Source organism: Erythrolamprus reginae, chromosome 1 (assembly GCF_031021105.1).
Source record: "Erythrolamprus reginae isolate rEryReg1 chromosome 1, rEryReg1.hap1, whole genome shotgun sequence".
NCBI classification, from domain to species: domain Eukaryota; kingdom Metazoa; phylum Chordata; class Lepidosauria; order Squamata; family Dipsadidae; genus Erythrolamprus; species Erythrolamprus reginae.
Window position 1 is genome coordinate 93,495,600 of NC_091950.1, and position 24,482 is coordinate 93,520,081.

The 24,482-nt window shown below is 41.5% G+C and overlaps 1 long non-coding RNA gene across 1 annotated transcript; it reads right to left on the bottom strand.

The window, feature by feature from the left end:
* Window positions 1–2,164: 2,164 nt before the first annotated feature.
* LOC139157665 (uncharacterized) lies at window positions 2,165–21,665 on the bottom strand. The gene is made up of 3 exons (XR_011557529.1): window positions 21,596–21,665; window positions 15,836–15,972; window positions 2,165–2,258 (listed from the first exon to the last, which is right to left on the bottom strand). It is a non-coding gene; the product is annotated as an uncharacterized lncRNA (long non-coding RNA).
* Window positions 21,666–24,482: the final 2,817 nt, after the last annotated feature.

Genomic DNA, 24,482 nt, shown 5'->3' on the forward strand with positions numbered 1-24,482 from the left:
ACATAATTCTTAGAATCTCACATCTAAAGGGCGCCAAGTTGACGAGAGCTTCTATGATGAAACCATTTTATACGAACTTTGAAAATATCTGTGGTTTAAATTTTGTTCAGTTTTGCTTATGCATGACCAAAATGGATTTTTTAAAAATAATAATAATAAGCATGAAGGTCTTTTGCGCATGAGCAAAAAGGTGTATACTGCGTGGTTGCCTTTTTTATTATTTATAACAACCTGGTATAATAGATTACAAGACGGTGATGGGTTCAAAATCATCTAGAGGTTTCATGGGTGGAACAAGAGGAAACCTTAATTTTTCTATTCTTGTGAGAAGTCAACTGCATTATAGCAGTGTTTTTCAACCAGTGTGCCGTGAGACATGGTCAGGTGTGCCGTGGGAAAATTAAACCTGGGTCCCCAAACTATGGTCAGTGTGCCAGATATGGCCCGCAGAGGCCATTTGTCCAGTCACCTCCATCCAAACATAAACATTCCCCTCACAATCCCTCCAGCTATCAGTGACAGGAAGAGTGGAGACACAGGGAACGCTCACTGACCAATCACCTTCTAGGATTCATCCCGACCACTAGCGATGAACCAATAGCAGGCTGCCTCTCATCCACACACAGGAAGGTCCCTGCTCAGGCTGCCGCACACTTGTCATTGTGTGGCCATGGCGAGTAGTTGAAGCTGCTACTCCTCCCCATGGTCCCGATTTCTAATCCTGGTCAGGGCTGGAGGTAAATGTTGCCACCACTAGATGAAGCCTCAGCCTAAGCTGGTTATGTCTATCCTGATGGTGTATATAGATATTTGACCTTTTTCTTTTTATAAGCGGCCCCCGCAGAAGGTGATATACTATATTATTAACTATATATATAATACGTACTGAGTGTCATTTTGTGTCATTTTGGTTGGTGGTGTGCCCCAGGATTTTGTAAATGTAAAAAATGTGCCGTGGCTCAAAAAAGGTTGGAAATCACTGCATTATAGTATACCACTCTATCACAATAGATGTGCAAATATCACATGCATATTTTGAGAATGACATTACTTTTTTCCCCTTCAAGACAAAGGAATTTAAACTATTTCCCTATATTAAACCACTGCAAACTATGTCTATTCTATTTATATCTCATATTTCCTTGACAATTGGAGAACAAGGTTGTGTACATATTTATTACACTAGGTGACTCATAATCCTTGATGAGAACTGATGAATATGAAGCTAATCAGTTACTTCACTTGAGCAGTGACATTTGCAAGCTATAAGGGTGTGGTACAAATCAAGCAAACCCATTTAACACAAACCTGTTGGGTAGATCTAAAATTACTGCAAACTATTATGGCACTTTTTTTCCTTTCCCTTTTGTATTGTTCTGCACTAATAAAAGATAATGTAGCTGACAAAAGAAGTACTACTTTTGTTATTTGATTGATTAGGATTGTTCAGTTACAGCAGTTAAGGTAATGTTGGGTCTTCTTGATAGCTTTGGCCATTTTCCCCTGCTGCTCCAGTTAAGTGACAGGCAACAACAAATCAGTATCATCATTATTCTTTGTTAGAATAATGGGGGAGGGTGGAGAAACATTCACATTGTTCTGAAACCACCATGCAAATATCTTTCCTGCTTATTTCCAGATACCAAGAGAATACAGAATTCTCTCTGAGTCAGTCGGTGTTCCTTCATTAGCTGATCAATAGGTAAACCCAAACACTGAATTCAGTCCATAACTCATTTATTTATTTATTTGTTTGTTTGTTTGTTTGTTTATTTATTCATTCATTCATTTATTTATTTGTTCATTTATTTATTTATTCATTTGTCCAATACACAAATACATAGGAAGAAAATAAACATGAAGTAATATATATAAGGATAAAAGTGAAAATAGAAGAGAAGATATATGAAAGGAAGAAAATATATATGATATATGATAGAAAGGAAAGACAATCGGACAGGGGATGAAAGGCACACCAGTGCACTTATGTACGCCCCTTACTGGCCTCTTAGGAACCTGGAGAGGTCAATCGTGGAGAGTCTAAGGGAGAAATGTTGGGGGTTGGGGGTTGACACTATTGAGTCCGGTAATGAGTTCCACACTTCGACAACTCGATTGTTAAAGTCATATTTTTTACAGTCAAGTTTGGAGCAGTTCGTGTTAAGATTGAATCTGTTGCGTGCTCTTGTGTTGTTGCGGTTGAAGCTGAAGTAGTCATTGACCGGTAGGACGTTGCAGCATATGAAATAAGAAGAAACCTAGGGAAGCAAGAAAAAAGATAGAGAGGACTCTTTTCCCCAAAATGGAGCATGGTACTTTGGGAAGGGAGAGAGGGGAAGGTACAAGGGTTGCCCAGAAAGTAATGTACCACATTTTTTTTTCTCAGCCTACAGTAATAATACAGATGTGAAACTTTAGATATACATTAATTGAATTGTCAGGAGTGTGTGTGTAAATGTTGTGTGTCTTCAGACACATAGCGTAGCTGCAGCAGTGTTTTAAAATGGCATCTCTAAGTGATGTACGTTACAAGCAGCGTGTCATCATTGAATTTCTTACTGCGGAGAAAGAAACTGTTGGGAACATTCACAAACTTTTGTGTATAGTTCATGGAGAATATGCAGTTGACAGAAGTATGGTTAGTCGCTGGGCACAGAGGGTGAGGCCATTAGAAGATGGTTAGGCAGAGCTCCAAGATTTGCAGCCTTCGGGGCGGCCAGCCACTGCTGTCACACCTGACAAGACGCAGCTTGCTGATGTGCTCATTCACAAGGAACGACGCATAACGACTCGGTAGTTGGCACTAAAGCTGTCAATCAGCAAAGGAAGTGTGGAAGAGGTGATTCACACAGTGCAGAAATGGCTTAGTGACCAGAACAAGAAGTGGTACCGACAAATCGTACACACCCTTGTGTCTCGCTGGAGGAAGGCCATAGAACGGGACGGAGATTATGTGCATAAATAGGGAGTGTAGAAGAAACATCCTTCTTTCTTGTGCGTAAGTTTCATTGTGTTCAATAAATAGTTGTTGAAGAAAAAAATGTGGTGCATTACTTTCTGGGCGAGCCTCATAATGTACATCACTTATAGCAATGTTTCCCAACCTTGGCAACTTGAAGATATCTGGACTTCAACTCCCAGAATTCCCCAGCCAGCATTTGCTGGCTGGGGAATTCTGGGAGTTGAAGTCCAAATATCTTCAAGTTGCCAAAGTTGGGAAACACTGACTTGCAGACACCATTTTGTAACACTGCTGCAGCTACGCTATCTGTCTGAAGAAACACAAAACTTACACATTCATTCCTCACAATTCAAATAATGTATATCTAAAGTTTCACATTCATGCCATTACTGTACCATTACTTAGGCCAGTGATGGTGAACCTATGGCACGGATGCCACAGGTGGGACATGGAGCTATATCTGCTGGCACGCGAGCTGTTGCCCTAGCTCAGCTCCAATATGCATGTGTGTGCTGGCCATCTAATTTTTGGCTCACACAGAGGCTCTGGGAGGGTGTTTTTGGCTTCCGGGGGAATGAGGGAAGGCATTTTTAACCCACTGCCGGCTCCAGGGAAGCTTTTGGAGCCTGGGGAGGGTGAAACACGAGCCTACTGGGCCCACCAGAAGTTGGGCCTCCTGGGGACAGGGGAGGCCTTCAGAGGGCCTCCTGGGGACAGGGGAAGCTGTTTTCACCCTTCCCGGGCATTGACTTAAGGGTGTGGACACTTGCACGTGTGCGATAGCATGCGCACATGCTCTTTCACCACCCGATGAAAAAAAAGGTTCACCATCACAGGTGTAGGCTGGAAAAAAAATGTGGTGCATTACTTTCTGGGCGACCCTCGTAGGTAGGTTGGTTGGTTGGTTGTGTTAAGTATTAAGACATAATTTCTCTTTGTATATAAGGTTATACCATGGACAGAAACACTAGGAGTGTCATTATATATGAAGATCAATGTTTTCATGTTAAATTAATAAGATCCAGTAACTTGACACCCACTCACAATATTACTAGATAGCACACATTAGACATTAATTTTTAAATGAAATTTAAAAGGCCCAGATTTTAAAAGATACCCAGCGCTCTTGCATAAGATTCTTGGAAAAAAATAAACAAAGGAAGATCATGGCATGAGCTATAGTCTTATTCTTTGGTACACACTCATAGGCAGATATTACTAACAAATCAGGCTAAAGGAGATTAACAATAGAAGAAAGAAATAATATTTTCAAAGCATCTTATTGACTTAGGTAGTTCTGACGTACATGTCTAAAATATTAAAATGTTGAACTCTTCTCAAAACTGGTAGAATTGTTAATATGCATAGTGTAAATGTTTACTTCATCAGTTGTTTTGCTATTTTGAAGCATAATAAACTTTGAAAGACTGTGTTCTCTAAAATGGTAATAGAATTTATTTCCATTTGCAGTAACTTGTCTAAATCTAATGTGAACTTAATTGACTGTATTTCAGTTTTGATATGCGACTTTCTTCTTGTCTTTTTCATCAGAATGTCAAGAAGAGACTCTTACAACACAGTTTGTTCATTTGTAGACTCTTGAAATGTGTAAAAGATTTAAAACAAATGCTTGGAGGTTAATTAATGTGGGTATTAGACAAAAGTGAAAATGTTTTAATGAAATTGAAGCAGGCTACCATGCTGTTGTAATTGTTTTCTAATGTTATAGGGAAATTGCTTGACCAAATTATCTGAAGGTTCTTCAGATCATTTACTGCAAAATTCTGCCTAGCTACAGAGAAAATTGAGAAATCAATGAACATTACAGATGAACTATACAGGCTTATGAACATTTAAAACTCAGGGCTGAAATCAGCTTAAGTGTAATTTAATCCTTTTATTTAAAACTTGATTGAGGATTATGGGAATAGTAATATCAAAAATATAGAAGAGTCCAAGTTAGGGAAGGCTTAATAATGAAGAAAGTAATGAACTTTTACTACAGAGAACAGGGTTCAAACTTCTAGACAAGCATTAATTTACACACATGGCCTTTAACAGTTATATGGTCTTTTTAGCTTAATTTACACTGTGGCTTGGGGAAAAATGTCATAATCTCATTTAGTTTGGATTAATAATGCAAAAGGAATTAAATTGGGAAGAAAAAATCCTTTAAATTATCAAGCAAATCAGAATACTACAGATGGGTAAGGGAATTGTGGTGTGTGATCAGTGATGTCATTTTCTAGCTCCATTGTAGTCTGAATTCTGGATTGGCTTTGGAACAGAAGTTGCTTTGGTCAAAGAGAAAAAGAAAACCGAGAATCAAGAATCGAGTGTAACATAGAGCAGAACAGAACAAAACAGCTTTATTGGCCAAGAGTGATTGGACACACAAGGAATTTGTCTCCAGTGCATAATTTATTTATTTATTTATTGGATTTATATGCCGCCCCTCTCCGCAGACTCAGGGCGGCTAACAACAGTAATAAAACAGCATATAATAATAATACTAAATCAGTTAAAAACCCATTATTATAAAAACCAAACATACATACAGATATACCATGCATAAAATTGTAGAGGCCTAGGGGAAAGAGTATCTCAATTCCCCCATGCCTGGTGGCAGAGGTGGGTTTTAAGGAGCTTACGAAAGGCAAGGAGGGTGGGGGCAATTCTAATCTCTGGGGGGAATTGGTTCCAGAGGGCCGGGGCCGCCACAGAGAAGGCTCTTCCCCTGGGTCCCACCAAACGACATTGTTTAGTTGATGGGACCTGGAGAAGACCCACTCTGTGGGACCTAACTGGTCGCTGGGATTCGTGCAGCAGAAGGCGGTCCCTGAGATAATCTGGTCCGGTGCCATGAAGGGCTCTCAGTGTATGTGCAGCAACAAAGTAATATAATCATAAGATACCAATAGGAGAAAGTAGCGGAAAATATGAGCCTATCCCAGCTTTTTTTGTCTTCAAACTGATATCTACTGTAAGGTGCAGCTGTGTATGGCAAGAATCATGTATCATCAATTATGCATGCTGGGAGATTACAATCAGTTTTATGTGGGTTACCTTTAAAAGCAGTATGGAAATTTCACAACTGTCAAAAAGGAGCTGCAAGGTAACTTATTATGACTGGTCCATTTGAGGCCAGTACTTTGTCATCTACCCTAGTTGCTTGTCTGTTTTCAAGTCCCAAATGCTATAATGTATTGTTTCTTGAAGGTAGTTGTAAGTATAGTGATTGTGACCTAGCAAATGCACAAATATAAATTTGCTTCTTAACTATTCCCCTTCATTCTTGTCCTTACAGCCTTGGTCATTAACATTTAGCTTGAGAAGACTTGAATGCTTCAGGCTTCTTTCATATTTAAAGAAGCAATAAACTTCACAGTGTTGTCTTCCAAAGCCCTGGGTAGCTTGGGGTCAAAATATCTCAAGATCACTTTCATCCATCTGCCAGGGTTCATCCTCCAAGGATTTCCTCTGGGTACCACAGCCAGCTGAAATGGAGCGAGAGGTTTCCAAAGCCTTCTCAACTATAGGGCCCAATTATAGAATATTCTCCCTGGGCAAGGGTATTATTTCTATTTCAATAGTGTGGTACTCAGCACTCCCCAAGCAAGGGTATTATTATTTCAATAGGGTGGTATTCAGTGGTACTCAATGGGATATTCAGTTTTGTACTGGGCCAATGTATTACAGTACATACAGTACATAAGAGAGTTAAGTACTGTAACTTCATGAATTTTCAAAAAGAAGACCTTTAGTTACTAGAAATAATAATAATAATAAGAAGAAGAAGAACAACAACAACAACAATAACAGTGTTGGAAGGGACCTTGGAGGTCTTCTAGTCCAACCCCCTGCTTAGGCAGGAAACCCTACACTACTTCAGACAGATGGTTATCCAACATCTGCTTAAAAATTTCCAGTGTTGGGCATTCACAACTTCTGGAGGCAAGCTGTTCCACTGATCAACTGTTCTGACTGTCAGGAAATTTGCCCTTAGTTCTAAGTAACTTCTCTCCTTGTTTAGTTTCCACCTGTTGCTTCTTGTTCTACTCTCAGGAGCTTGGGAGAATAGGTTGACTCCTTCTACTTTGTGGCAACTCCTGAGATACTGGAAGATTGCTATCATGTCTCCCCTGGTCCTTCTTTTCATTAAACTAGCCATGCCCAGTTCCTGCAACCATTCTTCATATGTTTAGCCTCCAGTCCCCATATCATCTTTGTTGCTCTTCTCTGCACTTTTTCTAGAGTCTCAATATCCTTTTTGCATCATGACGACCAAAACTGAATGCAGCATTCCAAGTGTGGCCTTACCAAGGCTTTATATAGTGATATTAAGACTTTGCCTGATCTTGATTATATCCCTCTGTTAATGCAACCTAGAACTGTGTTGGCTTTTCTGGGAGCTGCTGCACACTACTTTCTCATATTTAAATGGTTGTCCAATAGGACTCCAAGATCAACAATATTATGTCATAACTGATTGGCAATAGGGAAAAAGCATTCAAAAAATTGTGTTAATTCTCTACATCATGAGCTGTACACTAGGATTTTTTTAAAAACTAGAAATGTCATGAAGCTAGATTTTAAAAAAAATAAACATTAGTATGATTGGGTTCATGTAGTGTTCACATTTAATGTCTAGGCCAGTGATTGCGAACCAATGGCACGGGTACATGAACTGTTGCCCTAGCTCAGCTCTAACATGATTGTGTGTGCCCGCCAGCTGGTTTTTGGCTCACACAGAGGCTCTGGGAGGGCATTTTTGGCTTCCAGAGAGCCTCTGGGGGGATGGGGGAGGGCACTTTTACCCTCCCCTGGCTCCAGGGAAGCCTTTGAAGCCTGGGGAGGGCAAAACATGAATCTACTGGGCCCACCAGAAGTTGGGAAACACTCCATTTCTGGCCTCCGGAGGGTGGGGGAAGCTGTTTTCGCCCTCCCCAGGCATTGAATTATGGGTATGGGCACTCGTGCATGTGCAATAGCACATGCCCACACTCTTTTGGCACCCAAGGGAAAAAAGGTTCGCTATCACTGGTCTAGGCAGTATTAATGCAAATAAGCTTATTAGGTTGTGAGCAAAATCCCAGAGAACCTCTTCAGGTGCTGCTGCATGAGTGCTGAAAAGAGCTAATACATGCATTGGAACATAACCTGTGTTGATTGGACATCCTTCTCCAGTTGAAGTTCCATCTGAAAATAAAACCATAAATCCTAGACCCATTAGTTACGCTCCCTTATCACCCCTCAAGAGCAATCCATTCCTTTGAGTCCCACCTATAGTCACTGAACGGGGTTTACGGCAGTTTATAACAGTGAAGTACACATTAAATACATCTCAGAAACCATAACGTGGAAACATTTTACCAGAGTGATGAAAATTATCTACTCACTATAATTATTATTAATAATAATAATAATAATAATTTATTAGATTTGTACGCCACCCCTCTCCGAAGACTCGGGGCGGCTCACAACAATAATAAAACAGTGTGACAATGTAAACAAATCTAATATTAAAAAGCATCTAAAAAACCCATCATTTAAAAACCATGCAACACACACATACCATACATAAAACTATAAAAGCCTGGGGGAGATGTCTCAATTCCCCCATGCCTGGCAATATAGGCGGGTCTTAAGTAATTTGAGAAAGACAAGGAGGGTGGGGGCAGTTCTGATGTCTGGGGGGAGTTGATTCCAGAGGGCCAGGGCTGCCACAGAGAAGGCTCTTCCCCTGGGGCCCACCAGACCAGAGGTCCCCAACCTTTTTTGCACCAGGGACCGGCTTTAAGCTAGACCAGTTTTCCATGGCCCGGTGGGGGGGGGGGAGCTAGCTGTCAGCGGCGCCGTAAAAGGGGCGATCAAGAGAGGAATGGGTGAATGAATGGACGGAGGGTGGGAAGGAAGGAAGGAAAGAGGGAAGGGACAGGAACAAAAGAAGGGTGCAAAGGAAGCAAGGAAAGGTGTGAAAGGGGAGAGTAAGAGAGGAAGGAGTGAAAGAAGGGAATGAGGGAGGAAGGAAGGGAGGAAGGAAAAGGAAAGCAAGAAATGGAGGGAGGAAAGGAAGGAAAGAAAGAAAGAAAGAAAGAAAGAAAGGGGGAAGGGACAGGAACAGAGGAAGGAAGCAAGGAAACTTATGAAAGGGGAGAGTAAGGGAAGAAGGTAGGAAGGAGAAAGAAAAGAAGAAATAGAGGAAGGGAAGGTAAAAGAGAGAAAGAAAAAGAGCAAGAAAGAAAGCAAGAAAGAGAAAGAAAGAGGCAACTTCAAAGAAAGGCTCACTGAGCATCTCTCACTCTCTCTCTCTTTCTATCCCTCTTTCTTTCTTTCTCTTCCTTTCTCTCTCTCCTCTTCCTTTATCTCCTCTCTCTCTCCCTCTCTCTTTCTCTCCCCCCCCCTCTCCCCCTTTCCCTCTCTCCCTCTCTTGCTATCTCTCCCCCCTCTCCCTCTCTCTTTCTCCCTCTCCCTCTCTTTCTCTCTCTCCCCCCTCTCTCTCTCTCTCTCCCCCTCTTTCTCTCTCTCTCCCCCTCTTTCTCTCTCTTCTTCTCACTTTCTCTCTCTTGTTTTCTTTCTGTCTCTTTTGCTTTCTCTCTCTCTCACTCTTTCTTGTTTTCTTTCTCACGCTCTTTCTCTCTCTTGTTCTCTCTCTTGCTATCTCTTTCTCTCCCCCCCCTTTCTCACTCTCTCTTTCTCACTTTCTCTCTATCTTGCTGTCTGTTGCTCTCACTCACTCTCGTTCTCTCTCCATTCTTCTCAGCGATGACGCGCGCACGCCCTGCCCGCCTCACCTTTGCGAGAGCACTTTCGCCCCGGGCTCTCAGCAAGGGGGTTTGGAGGAGAGGCGGGGCCGGCGAAGGTGATATTGAATGTCGGGGGAGAACGGGCGGCTGCAAGCGCTCCCTATCCCCCTGCTAGCCCACTCGGAATATTCAAAATAAGAAAAGCCTTCGCCGGCAAAGGTTTTTCTTATTTTGAATATTCCGAGTGGGCTAGCAGGGAGATAGGGAGCGCGTGCAAATACCCGTTCTCCCCCGACATTCAATATCACCTTCGCCGGCCTCCGCTGAGGAAAGCCTTTGCCGGCATTTCCTCTCGTTGTCAAGGAGGCGCAGCGGCGGGCGGAGAGAGGGAAGGAGGGGGGGGGCAGCGGCGTCCCTCCTGGCCTTGGCGGGGCCGCCCAACCCTCCCCACCTCCTGCAAACGCGGCGGGCGGCGGGGGGAGAGCGAGGAGCCGGTTCCGGCGGGCGCGGGGCTTGGCTGGCTGGCGGGGGGAGCGCCGCTGGTGATGCGGAAAGGCCGAGGGGGCCCTGGCGCCGCGGACCGGCTGAAAAGCTCCAACGGCCCGGTCCCGGTCCGCGGACCGGCGGTTGGGGACCTCTGCACCAGACGACATTGTTTAGTCAATGGGACCCAGAGAAGGCCAACTCTGTGGGACCTTATCGGCCACTGGGATTCATGCGGCAGAAGACAGTCCCGGAGGTATTCTGGTCCGATGCCATGTAGGGCTTTGTAGGTCATTACCAGCACTTTGAATTGTGACTGGAAACTGATCGGCAGCCAATGCAAGCTATGGTATTTAGCCCTTGGGATTTTATTCAGTGATACCTACATAGATAGGAAGGCAGGGCATTATTTAATTTAATTAAATCTGACTAATACTCCTCCCAATCCCAATGGGACTCAAGGTGGCTTACAACAGTAAATAGTACATACAATATACAAAGTCAAATAATTAGTAATAAGAACGGTAAAACCCACAATAAACCCTAATGAACTATCCAATCAAACCCACATACATACAAAACAGTTACAAATTATGTGGTTATGGTAGTTCTCCTTGGTCACCATGGTTGGTGTTGGTGGGGGAAGGGGGAAAGGTCAAGCCAGCCCTCAGATCCTTTCTTGTGAGAGCATAGCTTGGGGTCTATCTGTCTTACCTTTCCTGATAGAAACATAGAAACATAGAAGATTGATGGCAGAAAGAGACCTCATGGTCCATCTAGTCTGCCCTTATACTATCTATCTATTTATTTATTTATTTATTTATTTATTTATTTATTTAATGTATTTATTAGATTTGTATGCCGCCCCTCTCCATAGACTCGGGGCGGCTAACAACAATAAAAAGACAATACAGTATAAACAAATCTAATATTTAAGTTTAAGTTAAATTAAAATTTCCTGTATTTTATCTTAGGATGGATATATGCTTATCCCAGGCATGTTTAAATTCAGTTACTGTGGATTACTGATGTCATCTACACGACATTGCTGAGTAACATAATGTGCTGCCATGTGGTCTAATAGCATCTGCATGCTAATGGTACTGAGTTGTTCATCTCATCCATGGACCAATTAAACAATGGTATCAAGGTCATGTCCCAATGGCTGGAAGAGGCAAGGGATGGGGAGGAGCAGGCTTAAATTCATTACTGATAAAAAGGTATGGTTGATAGTTTTCGACATCCCTGGTATCAGGGCCATGCCATCTTTTGTTCTGGATGAGCTACTTCAGACAGTATTGAATTTAGGGTCCTTCTGTTTGTTTGTTTGTTTGTTTGTTTGTTTATTATTTATTATTATTTAGATTTGTATGCCACCCCTCTCCGCAGACTCGGGGCGGCTCACAACAGAATAAAACAATTTATAACAAATCCAAATATAATTTAAGATATTAAAAAAAACCCGGTTTGGTTTCTCAGTCCAACTTGAAAATCAGTTAGCAGCTGTAGCCAAGACTGTCTTGAATTATGTCTGTGGCGTGAATTCCACTCGTTCCTGGCCCAGGATTTTATTCTCACTGTCACTCTTGCCTTAATCTCCTCGTGTTTAGACTGTTGCACGCCAATGTGAAATCTCTGCTGTGCAAATTGCGCGTTGTTGAGTTCCTCGATTCAAATCCATGTGTAGATAGAAAACTACAAAGCCCATCGTGGCATACAGGCTGGTTACCTGAGGGACTGCTTTTCTCCCATTGTTTCTGCCCATCCTATAGGATCCAACAGAATCCAGTTCCCATCCTTCAAACAATGTCATTGAATGAGTGCTAAAAAGCATATCTCCTCTATATGGCACCTAAGAGGTCTGAAAGGGGCGTGCATAAGTGCACCACTGTGCCTACCATCCCTGTCCTACAGTTCTATTGTCCTCTTTTATCGTTACTTATACAAACTACTACTATTTATTTGTTTGTTTGTTTGTTTGTTTAATTCGACTTCTGTGCTGCCCAATCCCAAAGGACTCAGGGGCTTACAATAATATACAGTGTTCCCTCAATTTCCGCTGGGGATGCGTTCCGAGACTGCCCGCGAAAGTCGAATTTCCGCGAAGTAGAGATGCGGAAGTAAATACACCATTTTTGGCTATGGACAGTATCACAAACCTTCCCTTAACACTTTAAACCCCTAAATTACCATTTCCCATACCCTTAACAACCATTTACTCACCATTATTACTGGTACTCACCATTGAATAAGACACTTAGTGATCCTGATATTTATAAACATAATTATTTATTAACAATAATTTTTTTTTTGTTATTTATTTGCAAAAATTATTAGTTTGGCGATGACGTATGACATCATTGTGTGGGAAAAACCATGGTATAGGAAAAAAACCGCGAAGTGTTTTTTAATTAATATTTTTTGAAAAACCGTGGTATAGGCTATTCGCGAAGTTCGAACCCGCGAAAATCAAGGGAACACTGTAATACTATAATAGTATAATACTATAACACAATACATGTTTGATAAATTAAACCAATCAATCATGGCACCTGCTCTCCGGCCCTGGAATGTGGTCTTGTTTTTCTTGGATGTTCTCTATGATGAAATTTATTTATTTATTTATTGTTAGAGTTGAAAGGGACCATGCAGGTCATCAAGTCCAACCCCCCTGCCTGAGCAGGAATCCTAAAGCACCCCAGCCAAATGGCAGTCCAATCTCCTCTTGAAAGTGTCCAGAGTTGGGGAGTTCACAACCTCCGCAGGCAGGTTGTTCCACTGGTTGATCGCTCTGACCATCATGAAGTTCTTCCTTACTTCTAGGTTGAATCTCTCCTTGGTCAGCTTCCAGCCACTGTTCCTTGTCCGGCCCTCTGGTGCACTGGAGAATAGAGTGGCCCCCTCCTCTCTGTGGCAACCCCTCATATACCTGTATACAGCTATCATTTTCCCCTCTGGCCCTCCTTTTCTCTAGGCTATCCATGCCCAGTTCCCGCAATCTCTCTTCGTAAGTCTTGGTTTCAAGTCCCCTAATCATTTTGGTTGCTCTTTTCTGCACCTTCTCCAGAGTTTCAATGTCTCTTTTGAAGTGTGGTGACCAGAACTGCATGCAGTACTCCAGATGTGGTCTGACCAGGGTGTAGTAGAGTGTGCTTTAGCTACCATTTATCAGAAATTTAGAGCACCTACCTCCTCATAAGCAGAATCTTATTTAGCTATGCAACCATTGTCAAATGACAAACACATGCAGTGATGAAAAAGTCTAATCCCGGCTTAAGAGTGTATGTTCAAAGCAGGAAACACATTGAGCAGGTGGCAGCATAATGGTTATCTCTAAATCTTAATCATGAAGAGAAACATGATTTGGATCACGACCCTATTATTACTATGATTATGATTATGATTACTTACTAATACCACTTCTAATGAAAAGCCAGGAGTAGGTGAGGCAGAAAATTGCCTATAAAGTGGCTCAGCTGGAATCTAGCCATTTCAGAAGCAATATTTTTTTTATTATACTATTATACTGGACACTACTTTCGCTCATCTGAACTTGTATCCTTCACATAGCAGGGTAGATAAAAACAGAACTCACACTTAAAAGAGATGGGGGAGTGGGGGTCGAGAATAATGTTGCTTGAAATTAGGGGTCGTATGTAGTTTAGCCTAGGCCAGTGATGGCGAACCTTTTTTTGCTTGGATGGCAAAAGGGTGTGTACGCGTGCAATAGCATACACACACATTGCCCACACCCAGGGATGGGCAGCAGGCAGGACGGGGTGGAATGCAGTTCCACCGGCGGAAATGAAGATGTGTGCGCAGCTCCAGTTAATCGGCAGCTGTCACTTCCTGGATTACTGGTCTCAGATCAGCTCTCCTTTTTTTCCCTACTGCTGCATCTGGGCTCCTTGCTTTTTTCCTCTTTCCTCCTTCCTGGCCTCAGACAAGCTTCCCTCTCTCCTGCTTGGCTCCCCTCCAGCTTTACGCGACCACCTCCCATCTGAGGTGCAAGCAGAAAGCGTGTGGAAGCGGCACTGGCAGCATTTATGCTTCTGGCAGCACCCATTTGCCAGCCTGAGGTGGGGGGGTGACCCAGGAAGGAGAGCACCGGAAACACAAAGTAAATTGTCGCCCTAGAGAGTGACACAACTGACAAGGTTGTAAGTCGAGGACTTAACAGTTCACCTGATCACATGGCTGGCAAGCCACTCCTACCCAGTCACATGACCATTAAGCCACACCCACCAAATAAACCACACCCACAGTGTGGCAGTAAAAATTTTGGCTGCCCATTACTGCCGCCCCGAGTCTACGGAGAGGGGCGGCATACAAATCTAATAAATAAATAATAATAATAATGATAATAATAATAATAATAATACTGTAATAATAATAATAATGCAATGCCTTCCCCCCACAAATGTGTGCACAACCACCACCCCCACTGCCCCTCCAGCCACACACAGGCCTCACTGAAGCCTCTGGACTTGTGGTAGGCCCATTGGGCCATTTTTTACCATCCCCAGTCTTTGGAGGCTTTCCTAAAGCCTAAGGAGGGTGAAAAATAGCTCAAAGGGTCTACTGGAAGTTTGTTTCCAAACTTCCGAAAGGCCAGTTGGGTCTGTTTTTGCCATCCACAGGCTCCAGAGGCTTTCCTGAAGCCTGGAGAGGGTGAAAACAACCCTCCCCTGCCCTCCAGAGGCCGAAAATCAGCTGGTCAGCACGTGCATGTGTCCTGCAGCTGACAAAGGGCAATGCTTCATGTGCCCTCCGATATTGTTTCACATGCCATCTGTGGCCTGCGTGCCATTGGTTCGCCATCAACTATTAGGCCATTTCTGCTTCCCATATTGGCAGTTAATAGAGACACCATTGCTGGAAATACTGCTTTGGTACTAATAGGAGTGTGTATCAGGAAAACATATCATGATACATTAGTGATGACTGAATAATCTGAGTGAATATCTACAAATGCCCATTGTTCGTGTAGAATAAGATATCTTTCTTTAAAAGAACAAACTGCACCAATATATATATTGTACCACTTATAACCAGGGGTGGGCTACTGCCCAGACCAGGGGGGGGGCGCAGGGGGGTAGCAAAAATGGAGCTCCACCCCAGAGCACCCAATTTGCAGTGAAAGATGTTGAAAAAAAAATGCTTAAGCCACGCCCACAGTGTGGTAGTAAAAATTTTGGTAGCCCTGCACTGCTTGTGGATATTCTCTTCTCCTTTTTTTCCCCGCTGTTTTCTTCAGCTGTTTTCTTTTTGTATATTTTTGCCTTTTCCTTTGCTTTTTTTCCCTTCCTTACTTTTTCTTAGTTTGCATTATTTTTTAATCTTCCTTTTTAAAGTTTAAATAAAAATCATACAGGTATAACTGCACATTTATACAGGTATAAAGGAAGGAGTCACTAGAGAAGAGCCCAATACTGGGAAAGATTGAAAGCAAAAGAAGAAATGGATGACAGAGAATGAGGTGGCTGGATGGAGTCACTGAAGCAGTCGGTGTGAGCTTAAATGGACCCCAGAGGATGGTAGATGGCAGGAAAGTCTGGAGGACCATTGTCCATGGGGTTGCGGTGGATTGGACACAACTTCACAGTGAACAACAACAAAAATAAAGGACATAAATATACTGTACCTATATTAAAAGGCTCTTGAATCTGTCAGATGTGATAGGCACTTGGATGGTATTACTGATGGTTCATCCATCAGGTAGCGTGACTGAAGACCTCTTTCATACTGGGAATATGCCAAGATGAAGTCATCTTCTGTCAGCTTTCCCAGGTAGATCAGACAGGAAATGCAAACAGATGAGCTATTATTTATTTATTTGTTTGTTTGTTTGTTTGTTTGTTTGTTTGTTTCATCCAATACACAATACACATTTAAGAGAAGAAACATGTAGTAATATATATCAAGGAAAGCTTAGAAGAAAAGTTATAAGAATAAAATACGTCAATGAAGAATAGAGGAAAAGATATATGAATGGAAGAAAAGATACATGAAATATATGAGAGATAATTGGACAGGGGACGGAAGGCACACTCGTGCACTAACTCTACCTTACTGTAAGGCTGCATTAACAGCAAGTACAAATCTCCTGCCATCTCCCTGATAAGTTAGGGAAGTTCCTTTTTGAGTTTCTTTCTCTGCCCTTTATGCAGCTGTAGGCTAAGCCTTCTGTTATCTGCTTCTTTCCTAGGCAGCATCTCTTTCCCCTGACTTCCAAGATCATCCTCACATAGAATTGTAGAATCACAGGGCCGAAAGGGACCTTGAAGGTCTTCTAGACCAACTTTCTTTTTTTAAAAAAAATAGTTTTTATTCAAGCATTTACATTTAAAGAGACATATTCAAAAGTATACGGTATGTATATGTCACATAATAACAAAATAAGACAATACAAAATACATCACATATCCTCCAGGGCAGTGGTTCCCAAACTTTTTTTGGCCATTTCTCAAACCCTGGTGCCCCCTCATCCCCATGACATATAGTTCTTGCTATTCAAAAAGTGAACTCCTCACATGAAGGAAGCCTAAAAGGCCATTAATTTGGTTTAAACAAGGTTCCTTCGGTACCCTGGGATGTAAACCATTTGTCCCTGGAAACACACCATTAACTTTCTCAACCCAAATCTCAAACTTGCCAGAGTTGCAATAGGGAATTATTGCTCATATTAATGCATTCCTATTCTTGAGATTAGGTAAAAGACTCCATAGAACCACCCTTTGAACTCATATTTTTGTCAGAAGTAGTGTAGGGTCTCCTGCCGAAGCAGGGGGTTGGACTAGAAGACCTCCAACAGGTCCCTTCCAACTCTGTTGTTATTATTATTATATAGACAGAAGGTTGTGTTCTGTTTTGCCTGCAAAGATAATAGCAGAACAGGCTCCACTGTGGAGATTCCTTTCCACTGAAGCTGGGCAGATGTTCCTCTAATTGCTAGCTTAAATGTCAATGTGTTAGTCTTGGAGGTCGATTCTCATATTTATTTATTTTATTTATTTATTTTATTTTATTAGATTTGTATGCCGCCCCTCTCCGAAGACTCGGGGCGGCTCACAACAACAATAAAAAACAGTATAAACAATGGAACAAATCTAATAATAAGAATTATATAAAACCCCCAACTGTTAAAAAAACCATACAACACTTACATACCAAACATAAAATATAAGAAAGTCTGGGGGAGATGTCTTAGTTCCCCCATGCCTGGCGATATAGGTGGGTCTTGAGTAACTTGCGAAAGACAAGGAGGGTGGGGGCTGTTCTAATCTCCGGGGGGAGTTTTTTCCAGAGGGCCGGGGCCACCACAGAGAAGGCTCTTCCCCTGGGGCCCGCCAAATGACATTGTTTGGTCGACGGGACCCGGAGAAGGCCAACTCTGTGGGACCTTATCGGACGCTGGGATTCGTGCAGTAGAAGGCAGTTCTGGAGGTATTCTGGTCCAATGCCATATACCGTTGCATGCAAAAGTTCATTTGCATCTAGTCAAATTTATGTTTCACTGGATCTCTCAGTGAAAAGAAGCGGACAAAATCTCTACCTGGTACTAAGTTAAACATTAGATCTTTCTTCAGAATTCTTTCTGGAACACTTTGCATGTTCAAAACGTGAAGGTAATAAATATTGCAGGTGTAGAAGCTCCAAGATTGGTGGGTATTGGATTTGTTATTATGTATTGTTTTTACCTTGTTGTGAGCCGCGCCGAGTTTGCGGAGAGGGGCAGCATATAAATCCAATAAATCTAATCTAATCTAATCCACCTGCAGTCAGCCCCCTATAAAATGTCCTTTATGAGAGATTATAGAAAAGTTCAACTAGGAAATTTTATACAGGAGAAAATTAATAAAACTGAATGCAGGGTGGTAGCACTGGGCAGGATATTTCAAAATTGCTTCCCTCCTCCCCCCCCCCCCCCCGAGCCCTTCCTCTCCATATCCTCCAATCTATTCTGGGATAATGCAGACCCCATTAAAGACAATTAATGAAATGAATTGTGATGGAATGGTATTAACCAGAAAGGTAACAGTAATAGTGTATGGGGTTGACTCTGTACCAGAAATAGCTCCAGCTAGTCACAGGCAATCATCTTGGTTTTAAATGAATGTATTTCCCCTTGAGTGAGTGTCAACTGAGTGTAAGGGGATTAATCAAAGTGCAAAAAATAATAAGGTTTTCTTCTTTGGAAGTGAGAGTCCTAGTAAGAGTGGGGGCAAACTGCTGAAAGGAAATTCTAGGTAAGATTTAAGTGCCAAAGCCCACTGCAACTATATAGCCAAGAAGGCTTCAAGAGTTGTAAACCTAATCCTACGTAGCTTCTGCTCTGGCAATCTCACACTACTTACCAGAGCTTACAAAACTTTTGCCAGACCCATCCTCGAATACAGCTCATCTGTTTGGAACCCATATCGCATCTCAGACATTAACACCCTTGAAAATGTCCAAAGATACTTCACCAGAAGAGCCCTTCACTCCACCACTCGAAACAGAATACCCTACGAGACTAGACTTTCAATCCTGGGCCTTGAAAGTTTAGAACTAAGAAGCCTTAAACAAGATCTAAGTATTGCCCACAAGATCATATGCTGCAACGTCCTGCCTGTCAGCAACTACTTCAGCTTCAACCACAACAACACAAGAGCACACAACAGATTTAAACTTAATATTAACCGCTCCAAACTTGACTGTAAAAAATATGACTTCAGTAACCAAGTTGTCGAAGTGTGGAACTGATTACCGGACTCCATAGTGTCATCCCCAAACCCCCAACACTTTACCCTTAGATTATCTACGGTTGACCTATCCAGATTCCTAAGAGGTCAGTAAGGGGCGAGTACAAGTGCACTAGAGTGCCTTCCATCCCCTGTCCTATTGCTCTCCTATATCTCCCATACTTTTCTTCTATTTCTATATCTCTTCTTCTATTCCTTCATTGATATGTTCTCTTACTATATCTTCTCTTCTTTCTTAGATATATTTTACTATGAGTATCTTCTCTATAACCTTCATCATGTATTTTACTATGTGTATGTCTGCGGAGAGGGGCGGCATACAAATCCAATAAATAATAATAATAATAATAATAAAGTATATAGATATATACCAAATAAAACCCTCATTGTGTATTGGACAAAATAAATAAATAAATAAATAAATAAAAAATAAGACATTGGGGCAAATTCAGATTCAGGGGATTCAGAATTGATACTGAGGATGTTAACAAAAGGGGTGCTCAGTGTGTAAGGCATTTGGCCATTGGAATTAGGGAAGATTTGGGATCACACCAGGAAGATCGTTCTATGAGAGAAAGTGCTAGATGGGCCATTAAAGAAGAAGAGGAGATGGAAATTTGATGCCAATCAAATTTTATTATTTGCATCTTCCCAGGATACTATTCATCAGAGAGTTTTGGCTTCAAGCTAGCATTGTCAAGCTAATGCTGGCCCATCATGCTTCTCTTAATTGTGGAGGACAGGTTAGATTTAGCTTGCATCACAAAGGGTTGGTTGAATGAGGATGAGGAATTCTCAAAAAGGAGAGATGGGGCCCTTGAGAAGGTCAATCTATGTTGCTTCAGGGTAAGAACTCTCACCTATTTTATTTAACACTCCAGCACCAACAAAGCCTATAAAGCCCTTCATGGCACCGGACCAGATTATCTCAGGGATCGTCTTCTGCTGCATGAACCCCAGCGACCAGTTAGGTCCCACAGAGTGGGCCTTCTCCAGGTCCCGTCAACTAAACAATGCCGCTTGGCGGGACCCAGGGGAAGAGCCTTCTCTGTGGCGGCCCCGGCCCTCTGGAACCAACTCCCCCCAGAGATTAGAATTGCCCCCACCCTCCTTGCCTTTTGTAAGCTACTTAAAACCCACCTCTGCCGCCAGGGCATGGGGGAATTGAGATACAGTACTCTTTTCCCCTAGGCCTTTACAATTTTATGCATGGTATATCTGTATGTATGTTTGGTTTTTATAATAATGGGTTTTTTAATTGTTTTTAGTATTGGATTATTATTGTATGCTGTGTTGTTATTGCTGTTAGCCACCCCAGGTCTCCGGAGAGGGGCGCATACAAATCCAATAAACAGATAGATAGATAGATAGATAGATAGATAGGTGGGTGGGTGGGTGGGTGGGTGGGTGGGTGGGTGGGTGGGTGGAGGGAGGGAGGGAGGGAGGGAGGGAGGGGATCTTTTTGCATCACTTGATGTGCAAGTTGATGTGATACATGGCAGCATTTAGCTAACCTAATTCTGAAGCTAAGCAAAATTGAGTTCATTGCTTAGGTGAGAGCCCACCATCTAATGCCAGGTCTATAGACTAGGCGGGAAGCAGTAAGAAAAAACTATTCCCATAGTGTTGTGAAGCAAACTGTATGGTTGCGTCCATGCAGTCATTATTTATAGAACTCAACCAAAGCGTACTTATTAATAGGTACTTACCAATTTTTGCTTCATGCAGGTGAAGAAAATTGATGAAGGTTTATGATGAAGTTTGATCTGTTTTCTTTATATTGTGGAGAATGTGTTCAAAATATTCAGATATTTTTTTCCCTTGAAAAGTGCAGGAGGAAAAGCATTTGTTTCCTAAACTAAACTTGCCGGTGCTAATTCTATTCAACCATGAAATTTTGAATATTTTATCAGACAAAAACCCCTGACAAAGGGACAAGAACCCTTTCTCCATCCTGGTGATGCTAATTTTTATAATGGGGACACTGTTTGAGTCAAGCTAATCCTGAGTGACCTTCTTTTTCCCAGGGCTTTACTCTGTTCTTCAATTAGCCACAGTGAGAAAGTACTGTGCCCTGGGGGCATTGGCATGTTTAATTTCTACAACATACTGGGAAGTTAGTTGCTGTGAGACAACTGGAACTGAACAAATTAAGAAACGAAGTCCAATTAATTCCATAATTAAAACCAAAAGCATAGCAAAGAAATGGATGGAAATGATGGTCCGCTTCTTCTTCCAATAGACACTCAGGAAGTCTGACAAGTGTGACAACTCAACATACACACATCTCGTGGAATCAGATTCTTAGTTTGGGCCTAAACTCCGCACTAGAACAGCGTATGGAGACCGGAGGCCTAATTTTAACTGCAAGAACACACAATTCTGCCACGCCACACTCTCTTTGAAACAAGGAAGACATTTGTACATTAAAACCTAAACTGTTGCCTTTTGGGGGTGTGACATATTGAAGATTGATTGTGAAAACTAGACCATTTTGGTTCTTAGTCACTGTTTCCTCCTAGCTTCAGCAAGCAATGTGAGGGAAAGCTAGAAGCAATGCTTTTGCCTTCTCCTTTCACAAATGTAGAAACAGACACAGATTATAAATAAAGTTATCCAGAAGAAAGAAGTGTAAGAAGAAGCCTTATACCACATCTTACCTTTTTGTCCTGGTGACAAGCAGCTGGCTCTCCACCTCAGATAACGCTCTTTCTCTACTTTCTGTTTGCCTTTTTAAAAAAAAAATATTTTTTATTGTTTTTCAAAAGACAAACAAAAACAAACAACATTAAACATTTAAGGAGCTACCATTGCTCCGCTTGTCATAGAAGTCTAACTTATATAGAAAACAAAACCTAACTATAGTCAGATCAATACAGAAATGTCACACGTGCACATTTCATTCTTGTTAAGTTTAACTCTATATTCTTTATGTTAATTAAAGTTCTTTATCTATAAAATATCAAATACTTATTCAAAAAATAAAATACAGAAAATAGCACTTCTAAACTTTATCATACTATAAAGAAAAAAGAAAACAAAAACTCTATGTTTATATTGTTTTTAAACTATTTCACTCTATCTTATAAAATTTCAAAAACTTTCTGTTTGTCTTTATGACGTTTATAAATATACTGCTCAAAAAAACAAAGGGAGCACTCAAATAACACATCCTAGATCTGAATGAATGAAATATTCTCATTGAATACTTTGTTCTGTACAAAGTTGAAAGTGCACAACAACATGTGAAATTGATGGTCAATGAATGTTGCTTCCTAAGTGGACAGTTTGATTTCACAGAAGTTTGATTTACTTAGAGTTATACTGTGTTGTTTAAGTGTTCCCTTTATTTTTTTGAGTAGTGTATATATACTATAGGGGCAATTCCTGTTTCTCTCCATGTTCATTCCAGTGAAAATTTGGAAAGATAATAGATGTTTCAAAAACTCCTTTAAACTTATTCAAAGCACTCAGGAAGCAAGTATGAATTAATTTTAACTGGGAACCTTGGAATCCCAAATTTTAAAGAAACCAATCCTACATAAACTTCAGATTCACACACCCACACCTAAGTATAGCTCCTTGGACTAATGTATGTTTTATATATGCTTCCATAGACAGAAGCTTCAGCAAAAGCCACCGAAATTTCTTTCCAATTCCAGAGTTTAAAATGCTCATGTAAGATTTATCGACTCAATTGCTGTATTTTGTTCAAGAACTGTTACAAATGGTCAGTCCCCCAATTGTGGTTAACCTGTATGCCAGAATGTAATGAATGGTTCTTCAGAAAATAAAATTGCCCTATTTTCTGAAAACCTAGCCTTTAGGTATGAACACCTCAAGCTTTATAAGTAGAATAAGATGGATGGTGAGTCAAGAGCCTTGAACTTTTCAAGTTGAAAATTGCTTGGGCAATTCAAGGTATACAGTAGTTAGTTTTGCAGGTGGTAGGTGGGAAGACACATTGTCCCAAACAATCCTACAACAAAGTGTTGGTATTTTGATTAACCACGGATATGAGCCATAAACTGATCTTATTCAAACTCCCTTTAAATTTTGTGAAAAGGAGAATATTCAAACCAGTATCCTGGCCAAATTCCATTCTGGATAATTACATTCAGCCCACCTACACAGATTGGCAGCTACGGAGAAGTGCACTGTGTTGTTGAAACTGTAGGGAGCCAAAAGGAGCATGGGCAAATTAAATCACTGCATGAACAAAGGCTTTTGTCTTAAGCTTTCTCCATGAAAAAAAATGAAAGATCCTTTTTTTAAAAGAGTGACACCAATGGAAAGCTTCAATGCTACAAATTCAAGACACACTCCTTTGAACTACAGATCAAGGTGTTTTACACGTCTCTCCCTGTTCAAAAAAGGGAAATAGAGGCAGATATGACGGGAAAAGTCTATTAGGTAAGGTAAGCACTTGACTTGCAGGGTGGGGAGATCACTTCTGAACAAATCAGAGGTTTTGACAAGCAGGATTAGACTCTTGTAGGAGATAGGACTTGATTAACCATCTTGAAAATTAAGTCAAGGAGCTGGCAACCAGCAAGAAATCTTTGAAAAATAGCAGTAACTTTGTCTGACTGGCTTAGCTTAATTAAGTGGAAGAAAGATTGACAAGTAATTTGTTGGAAAAGAACATTATGGATACAGCTGAATGAAAAATGTCTTTTACCTGCAATTGTCAAGATGCTTTCCTTCTGTTTTTAGATGATTTACATTAGTTTGTAAGTAAACAGATGTGTTTGAATGTTGCAGTCATTTTAGCAATGTGCCCCAGGAAAGAAGGAGCTGCATTTAGCACCAACTTGTTAGTACCATTCAGGAGGGTTTCACTTTCAGGGTGCTTAATTTATCTAGTTTCCTTAGTCCTCTTCATTTCTAGAATCTTCAAGCAAGTGTACATTTCCGGTAGCAGATTCAATTTATCTGCATGGATATACAGTGGTACCTCTACCTAAGAACTTAATTCATTCCGTGACCAGGTTCTTAAGTAGAAACGTTTGTAAGTAGAAGCAATTTTTCCCATAGGAATCGGTGTAAAAGCAAATAATGTGTGCAAGCCCATTAGGAAAGAAATAAAAGCTTGGAATTTGGGTGGGAGGAGGAGGAAGAAGGTGAGGTGAAGGGAATTTTAAAAAATCCAAAATTTTAAGGCTTTAAAAAAAAAGAGGGACTCTGAGGCGGCGAGGAGGAGCAAGTGCCTCCCATACACCCAGGGCGAGGCTGCCTCCCATACACTGCGCCAGAGAGAGAAACCCAGGTGGGCGAGAGGGGGGAACCTCCCGCTTCTTTGACTGAAAGGCTGTTGTGCTGCTGCTACCTGCTTCCTCTTCCTTCCCATGCTGAAGGGCTCCCCTTTCCTCTCGCTCACTCGCTTTGTAGCCAGCGCCTTTCCTTCACTGTGGTGACACCTTGGTTTAGCTGAAGCCAAATTGATCTGGCTAAGGCGCCCACTTTTGCCTTTTTGCGTCCAGACACTCTGGGACACAACAAAATGCTTTGTTCGCTCTGGACTGCCAAAGCCTCCTTAAGCACCAC